Genomic DNA, 9479 nt, shown 5'->3' with positions numbered 1-9479 from the left:
GAGGGCACCCTGCAGAGGACTGAAATGTCCTTGTCCTTGTCCTCTCAGCCCTGGCAAGCAATTCCAGAAGGCTGCCACAGGAAGTGGTGACACACTGCAGTCCTGGGACTTTGACAGGCAGATGTGAAGCCTGGAGGGCCCAGACAGGGCTCTTGAATCTTGGCAGGGTGTGGTCCTAAGGATGGTCTGGTCACTGGCCACAGTGGACAAAGCATAGAGGGGCAGGCTGACCCATCAAGAGGCCATTGCACCCAGGTTTCTGAGTTTGGGTTTCAGAGAGAAGGCTGGGTGGAGGTGAGACAACAGGAACCAGCTTAAGGGTACAGACACTCAGGGAGGCTGTGTGGGAACCAGAGAGACATTCAACAAAAGGGGCCAAGAGGAGACAAAGCTACTCCCTATCCTCCAGCCTGAGACCTCACTCCAGCACCCATGAGAAATGGAAAAGGAGGTTCAAGTGGGGGTAGAAGACCCTGGGTGAGATGAGGTGGGCAGTTTACCTCTGACCCTCCATCCCCAGGGCCTGTCTCAGTCTCTCTCTCTCTCTGTCTGCCTCTCTGTCTCTTGATTTCTCACTGTATCTTTGTCTCTGTCTGCCTCTCAGTCTCTATCTCTTTGTCATTCTGTCTCTGTTTCTCCCAGTCTCTATGTCTCCATCTCTCTGTCTCTTTGTCTATCTCTGTCCCTCTCAATCCCTATTTCTGTCTCTCTCAGTCATTCCCTGTCTCTCTGTCTCTCTTTACATATCTTTGCCTCTGTCTCTGCCTATCTGACTTTATATCTGTCTGTCTCTCTGTCTCTGGGTCAGCCTATTGGGCTGTGGCTCCAGTAGGCTAGGAAGTGTCTGGTAGGCAGTAAGGAGGGAGACTGGCCAGGCTAGGGTGACGAAGAGGTGAGAAAAGGGTAGGGTTATAGTTGAGTGGTAGAACCCTTAATATACCCAAGGCCCTGCATTTAATCCCCAGCACTGCAAAATAAAACAAAACAGAAAAAAAACCCTATTTTAAAGTTAAAGTGTGGTGATACATTCCTCTGATCCCAGCACTCAAGAAGCTAAGGCAGTAGAATTGTGAGTTTGAGGCCAACCTAGGCTACATAGTGAGACCCTGTCTCAAAAAAAAATTAATTAAAAGAACCAGAAGCCTCATGGGACTTAAACCAGACCCCTGTGCAGAGGCCCACAGTGGGATGGGAGTGGGGCTGTCATGCTGGTTCCACCACCAGGCCTCAGTTTCCCTACTCACATGTCTAGGAAGTAAGCCAGCCACCCATGCAACCAGAGAGGGAGGGGTCCTGGTCCTAGTCCAGGGGCCCCAGGGACCAGGGCAGATGGGGACAGATGAGGAAAGTGCCCTGCAGAAAGGCCAGATAAGCATGGGGCCTCTAAGATCCTCCTTTAAGGGGCTCATCACCACCCTGGAGCCAGAGGATGGTGAGGGCAGGAAGGTGCCTGTTGTGTGACCAGCAGACCTGTGCTGCAATAAGGATTATAGCAACCAGAGGGAGCCAAGAAAGAGCCCCAAGCTGAGATGCAGGTTTGGCTTTCTGCCCTCACAACTACAGGCCTGGGGCTCAGACCTAAGAGGTGGCTCAGAACCCTGGCTTTTGAACTTGGAGACTCCAGAACCAGGACTGCTTCTAATAGCCCAGGCCCTCCCTGGAGTCTGGGGACACAGCCTGCCCTAGAATCAGGTGGGCACAGTCCTGCTGGGTGCTCTGGACATGCTGATCCCAGAGCCTGCAGGTCTGACCCCTCATCCTTCCTTCCTGTCACAGAGATGAGAACCCTTGCCTACCCTGACCAAGATCTGTCTTCTTGGGGTCCATCAGGCCTTTCCCTCTATTTTTGGAAGTGTCCAGGTTGCAGACAGGATCAGGTTTGCGTCCCGCTTCATGCAGGCCCCTGTGGGGCTCAGCATAGAATTCAGATACCACTGGGGCTTGAGGACAGTGGCAGGGCTGGCTTAGGTAGCTAGGGTCAGTTGGGATCAGTCAAGAGTTCAGTCAGGGGCCAGTCTGCTCTATAGCCCATGGGTCAGCCATGTCACTCAAGGTGTTATCCAGAGTTTCAGTCAGAGACACAGCCGGTAGTCAGCTAGGGGGACATCCAGGAGACATCCAGGGGGACAGCCAAGGAGGCAGTCCAGAGGAACAGCTGGGGCTTATGGAGGCCATATTTCTGTGGCCCTGGGTGGAGACCTGGAGTCACTGTGACTTATGTCTCTGCCCAGGTAGGGATCCATGACTGCAGGTGTTGCCATCCCTGGGTAGGGCAGGAGAGCAGGCCCCTCACAGTAGACAGGACATTCTCTAAGTATGAAAGTGCTGCTCATGATTTGTGGTTTGATTGCCAGCTCTGTCCAGCCCAGTGTGCAGCTACCCTTCCCTGGTGTACTTTGATACAGGGCCCAGAGCTAGCCCTTCATGAGGCTTGCAGCAAGAGGCCAGTGGTGGTAGAAGGCAATCCCTCCTAGCCCTCAAATGACACAGCCCCAGATAAAGCCAGTCAACCTCATCCCTAGGGCTGAAAGACCAGCCTAGACATCTCTGAGAGACCCCTAAAGGACTCCAGAGCCCCGCACCCTGGGCTCTTGGACCAGACCCCCACTGTACTCCTTGGCCATCTCTAGGACTTGAAGGAGCCCAGTCCCTCCCATTCTCCATAGCTGTCCCTCTCACCTCCTCTTTGTCCCCCCAGGATTCTGTACTCTGTCCTGAGCACTGGTCCCTCCCAGGACCTCATCCCCACCATGTCAGCACTGCTCCCCAAACAGAATCAACCACCACCCTCTTGTGGACAGCCTTTTCCTTCAGGAACCTTCTGAGGAGGAGTTCACCCAGCTGGCCCGCAGCAGGAGGGACAGGGCCTGCTTGTCTTCTTTCCAGTGGTTTGACATAGAGCACACATTGAGCACCACTGCATATTAGTGCACTTTTGAAAGCAGCTGAGATGCCAAGTTAAGAAACTCACTCCCACTATCCCAGCACAACCAGTCACAAGTCACACACTTGGCAGAAATCAGACCAAGGTGGTGGCTGGGGGCTGGGGGTGGCAGAAATCAGACCAAGGTGGTGGCTGGGGGCTGGGGGTGGCAGAAATCAGACCACAGTGGGGCCAGTGGGGAGGCCTAGGAAGCTGCCCTGCTCCACTCCATGGACCATGCAGCCCAGGCGCCTCATAATAAAACCTTTACAGCCCCTGTGCTGTCCTGAATTTCACGCATTCATCCTCAATATGCGAGCCCTGCTGAGCTATTTGGCATGGAAAACATCCCCAGGGCACCATAAATGTCACCAGCAGTGGACACTATCAATGACAGTTACCAACATCCAGAGGCCCTGAACCATAGGCTGGGTTGGGATAGGGGCAGCTCATCACTCTCTTCTGCTTGCTGTGTGACCTTCAAAAGCTCTAATCCTCTCTGGGGCCTGGGGTGGCCCAGCCGAATGACCTCTGCTGAGAGTCCCCTTACCCAGGCCTGACTCCAGACATCACAGGGAGACCCGGGGAATGGGGGTTTTGGCAAATAAGACACTGCCATGTGTCAGGCTCCAGGCCCTGCCCAAGACCAAGACCCTTTCCCTGATGGAGCAAGGTCTCCCACTTGCTATTGAGGGGTCCCTCGATGTCCGGTCCCTGGAGAACGTGTGGGCAGGGTGGACCTGAGGGAAGGGGAGTATATTAGTTATGTTTGCATAACTATGCAAAGGGGAGGAAGGGTTTATTCTGGCTCATGGTTTCAGAAGTTTCCTGCCACAGTCACTTTGGCCCCATATGCTTGGGTAGAACACCATGGCTGCAGGAGCACGTGACAGAGGAGGTTCTTCTCCTCATTGTGGACAGAAAGCCAAGGGTGAGGACAAAAATACATCCTCAGTGACATACTTCCTCTAGGAAGTATTTTAGGCCCACTACCTAAAGTTTCCAGAACCTCCCAAAATAGTGCCACCAGCTGAGGACCAAGCATTCAACACATGAGGTCATGGGGGACAGTTCATATTCAAACCATAATTTGGAGTTATCAGCTGCCTGGGCCAGAAGCTTCCAGGCCCTGTGCCAGGTGTTGGGGATGTGGGATTCCCAGCAGCAGTGGGTCCTACAGGAAGCATTTGGTTCAGCAGCACCCTTAGCCACATGGCCCCTCACCAGCATCAGCTTCATCATGGGAGCCAGTTCTCCTAGCCTTGTCTCAGCTTCATCTGTCCCTCCTCCAAGCAACTGTTTGCACTGTGCCATGTCGGGCTCTACGCCCACCAGGCATGTTCTGGGCATTCCAGCACCCAGAACTCCCAGCTGGGCAAGAGAAATCTGTTGTGGCACCCCCTCGCTCAGCAGGGGGTGCTGGTGTCCTGGCCACTTTAAGTAGACAGGGGTTTAATATGGAGGCTGATGCACTTCCATGCAGGGCCAAGAGGCTATAGTTGTATGCCTTGCTTGAAGCCTCTGAACTCTAGCTCAGCTCAGCACTGAACAGAGGATGTGTCTGGGGGTGGGCTTGCCTCCAGAGAATGTCCATGCCCATGGGCAGAACAGGGGTCTCCAGGGCTCCTTTCTGTTCTCCATCTTTGGAGGATGAAGTCCTTCTCCAGCCACTTGCTGGCCCATGGCCTGCCTGTGTCACCTCACTTCTCTTCCCCTCTGTAGCCAAGCCAGCAGCTCCTCAGAAACACCATGTACCTAGATCTGTCCCTGCTGGAGCTGCTGGGACCGTTTGACTGTGACAACCCTTCCTCTCTGTCCACCAGCCCCTTGCCCATCCACGCCCACTGCTACAGTTTCTCCAGGAGACCCCATAACTTTCTGAACTCCTCCCCTAGTGGTCCCACTTGGCCAAAGCTCACCTTACTTGTGTGACGTGCACAGCTGGGCCCTCAGATGATGGGTCAGCTGACTTGTGTCTCACCATGACAGATCCTTGTTGCTGCCATGCCCTTCCCCACCCTCCACTGATGTCTGTCCAATGTCTGACTCCTCCTTCCTCTGCCCCTTCACTAGGAATTCCAACCTTGAAAGCATTACTTCCTCATCTCCCCTCTCCCTGGGCTCAGGCTTCTCTCCTGCAGGGACACCCACCACTGAAGGGTCTCTGTTTTCCTACACACGAAAATACAGTTTGGGGGTGGTGGAGGTATGTCCTCTCCCCATCTCATCTTTTCTCCCAAGTTCCTTCCTAGGTGAATTTGCACAAACAATGGGTAGTGTTGTCTTGTGCTCTGCCATGGCTTATATGTGATTTGCCCCTCAAGGGTTCACATGATGGGAGCCTGGGCCTTAGTGGAGTAATGTTAAGAGGTGGTGGGATCTTTAAGAGAAGTGCCCCATAGGGTTTGGGATATGGCTCAAGTGGTAGAATGCCTGCTTAGCAAGCAAGTGGCCCTGAGTTCAAACCCCAATACCACCAAAAAAAAAGAGGAGGCTCCAGCAGGAAGTGGTTAGATCAATTGGGTGGTGCTCAGAAGGGATAAGGGTCATTTTCATGGGACCCCAGTTAGTTGGAGACAGAAAGGAATTGTAAGAGTGAGCCTGACCCTTCCCTCTCTCCCCACTGTTATACCATCCACCGTGGAGTCCTAACTAGAGCTGCAACCCTGAACCTCCAGAACTGTGAGCTATACAAATCTCTTTCCTTTATTCAAGTACCCAGACTCAGGTATCTGTTATAGTATCAAAGTAAGCTGGGCATGGTTGTGCGTGCTCCCAGCACTCTAGGAGGCAGAAACAGCAGATTTCTGAGTTTGGAGACAGATCAGGGCTACACAGTGAGGCCCTGTCGGGAAGGAAGGATGAAGGGAAGAGAAGGGAGGGAAAGGGAGGGAAAGTGGAGAAAAGACTCATACATGCCCATTGGTGTATTATTAATTAAACTAAACAGGGCTGTTGCTCCCATCTCATTCCTCACCTCGTTTTTCCCTCTGAGTCCTTTTTACAGGACCAGCCCACATAGCTACTTGTGCATACACAGAGCACAATAAAGTCACGTTTCCTGTCACACTTTGGAAGGATACTGGTGACCAGGACAATCAGAACTGGAAGATAATTAGAGCAGTAAAATCAGAGTTTATTTAGGATGAGTGCAATGGGAAGAAGAGACCTTACAGAAGAGGGTTCCACTCCCAACACAGCCTGGCAGTAGGGATCCATGGCCAAAGAGAAGGATGGGGTGACTCTGGCTAAATTTCCCTAATAGGATGGTGACCAGACATCACTTGGTGGCAGTGGGGAATGAGGGTCATACACCAAGGCTATTGATGGTAGGGTTCTTACTCAACTGACTTAGCAAAAGTTATCTCTAAGAAGAAAAATGCAGAGATAAACATGGAAGCCTGAAAGTCAGGTCTGGTTAAAAAGAGCTCAGGGGTTCCTGCATGGAATTTGCTCAAAGAGAGAACCTATCACCTGCCATTGTGCAATTCATAGCCTGAATCAGCATGTGTGGCAGCCCTGGGACATGAGGCCCCTCTCCTCAGCTGCAGCCCAAATTCTAAGCTGTGGCCTTTACAGACCCCCAGGTCTCAGCCTGGGGCAGGCGTGTGACCCTCTGGGTACCCTGCCCCACTCCTATGACCTCACACTCACCTCAGTGTGTCCAACAGAACAGCTTGCACCTGCTGTCTGCATGCCCTGACCCATGTTGCAGCTCATGCTGTTCAGAGCTGGCACTTCTCATGGCTCGGGTTTTTCCCTGGGCAGGGGCAGGGGCTCCTTTGTGGTCAGATTCTGGGAACCTCTTGTCTTTGTGGCATTGTGGTGATATAACCAAGCTCAGCAGGGTTTACTCTCCTGGTGGCTTTGTCCTAGTGGACAAAGTCGTGCACAAATGTCATTTTCCTCCATGAAGTATAATTTTAGTGCAAGCATTGACAGTCTTCATTTTAACATCTTCATTAGCTGGCATGTAGGAAGCATTTGATAAGTACTTGTTGGATGGGTGGAGTGGATGAGCGAGTGGATGGATGAGTGAATGGATGGATAGATGGATGGCTATCCATCTCCTGGAACTAAGCCACCCTCTCTCCCCCTGTCCTCTCCCCAGCTAGTTTCTCCCCCAAGTACCCAGCTCCTGCCCACCCCAACCCTGGCTCCTCAACCCAGGCAGGAGCCACTCTAGCCAAGGAGTGTCCACTGACCTCATGGGGCCATGTCTTTCATGTGTCTCACTCCCCTAAGCCCATTGGTCAGGTATGTATGTACCCTCCTTCTCTGTGAGTATAAATTTGAAAAAAAAAATAAAAAGAGAGAAACCAAAATTGATCCATGTCATTTAGTTTTTAAAATCAAGCCAAATAAAAATGCACCATGAGGGTAAAACATGAACTCACATTCTTTGTCCCAGAAGTAAATTATATTAAACAGAAACACATTTCAATCCAGGTGTCTCCCAGGTGTTCTGCAGGATCTAAGCATCGACATACAGATAGAAGTATTTGTGTTGTTTGGGATGGAACCCAGGATCTCATTCATGCTAAGCCCATACTCCCACTGCTCCCATATTTATGGTTGAATTACAGTGCTTCCTAAGAGGGTTAACTGAGGATATGATAATGTTCTGTGAGTTATGTAGAGGGGAAGGAAAGAGAGGAGAAAGAGGGAGGAAAGAAAAAAGGAAGGAGAGGAAGGGGGAATGGAGAAACAATAAGATAAAGAGAAAAAAGAGAAAAGGAACATAAGAAAGAAAAATGAGCAAAAGGGAGAAAAAGAAAGAGAAAGTAAGAAAAAAAGGAGAAAGAACAAATTGAAAAAAGGAAAAAGGAACGGGAAAGTAAGATAGGAAAAGAAAAAATAATCAAAAAGGGAAAAAGAAAAGAGAAAGAAAATGAGCAAAAGGAGAAAAGTGAAAGAAAAAGTAAAGAGAAAAAGGGGGAAGAGAAAGACATAAAAGGAGAAATAAAAAAGAAAGGAAGTAAGAAAGAAAACTCAAGAGGCAGAAAGAGAAAGGAAAAGGAAAGCAAAAAAGAGACAAGGACAGTGGTGGACAGGTGAGAAGCCTGCAGTCCCTCAGTATCTCTTCAACACCAAAGCATCTGCTTCTAAACTATGCTGCCATAGAAGACAGAAGAACAAAGTGCAGAGCTGACCTTCCTTCCCCTCCTGCCCCAAGCCCCAGGCAGGATATTGGGGAGATTTCCAACCCTGAAACCTGGCTATTGATTTCCTTTGTGTTTGCAGGTTCACCTTCTTCATCTCCTTCTGGGTGTGTTTGTGTGTGTCCTCTCCTGGTGGAGTCGCTGCCCTCATACCTGCTAAATTCCTCCTCTTGGTGTGTGCCTTGTTTGCGGAGCACTTCTTCAAACAATTTACAGGAAACAGTGTGAGGTGATGACTTTTCATGGGATTTGCCTGCCTTAAAATGTTCAGCAATCTTCTCCTGAGTATATATATTCAGAGGAAATGAATCAGTGTGTCAAAGGGACACCTGCACTTCATGTTCATTACAGCAATATTCACAGTAGCCAGGAAATGGGAACAAGTTGATGGACCTAAGTTTCCATCAATAGACAAAGGGAATAGTATTCGGTCATCAAAAGTGAAATACAGAAAGTAATGATAAGTGTTTGAGATTAGACATGTTTACCCTAATTCAAACATTACACAATATGTATGATTGAAATATCACATGGTCCCCCATAAGCATGTATGATTTTCATGTCAATGAAAACTTTTAGCTTATGAACACTAACTTGCTAGGCATGGAAGCCAGGATGGAAATGACTATCCCTGAGTTTAGATGTTGCTGTATTTTAGCCTGGCACACTTGCTGTGGACCATGCGTCTGAGTCAGGCCTTCACTCAGCCAAACCTAGCTCAAACAAACAGACATTCATTTGTTATTTATTTTATTTATGTATTTGGGGGTTGGGGATCGAACCTGGGTCCTTACACATGCTGAACACACACTCTACCACTGAGCCACACTGAGGCACTGTTCATTTGCTTTAAAATACACACACACACACCAAAAACAAAGGTTAGTGCAAGAGCACAAACCTTTTCTAGGTTTGTTCCATCATCCTTAATGTTTGGCTTCACATTCATGACCTCAAGATGGCTGCTGTGACTCTGACATCAGATTGTGGGTTCTAGACAGGAAAAGGGTGGAAGGGTAAAGTGATGCGGAGCAAAAGGGCATACTCTTTGCAGAGTTTTGCCAGCTCATTAGAGAAGGCACCTTCTTTCCATAGGAACTCACCTCAGCTCTTTGGCCAGAATGCTATCAGAGGGCTCCAGAGGGGCACATTTTTTGAGGATCTGAATGGGGTTGGGGGACACCAAAAAACAGCTAAACGCTGTTGCAGGAGCTGGATTTGATGGGGATGTATGTGAGGGATGCCTTATGTTAAATATCCTTTGGGAATAGTGTCCAATGTCTCCAAATTCTCACAGGTACTGAGGGGAAGGGGAGAGGGGAAGGAGTAGGGGGAGAAAGACCAGCTCTGACTATAACCAGCATGAGCCCCGGTGTTCAGTGAAGTGCTCTTTT

Source organism: Castor canadensis, chromosome 15, assembly GCF_047511655.1.
Source record: "Castor canadensis chromosome 15, mCasCan1.hap1v2, whole genome shotgun sequence".
Lineage (NCBI taxonomy): Eukaryota > Metazoa > Chordata > Mammalia > Rodentia > Castoridae > Castor > Castor canadensis.
This window is presented reverse-complemented; position numbering follows the sequence as displayed.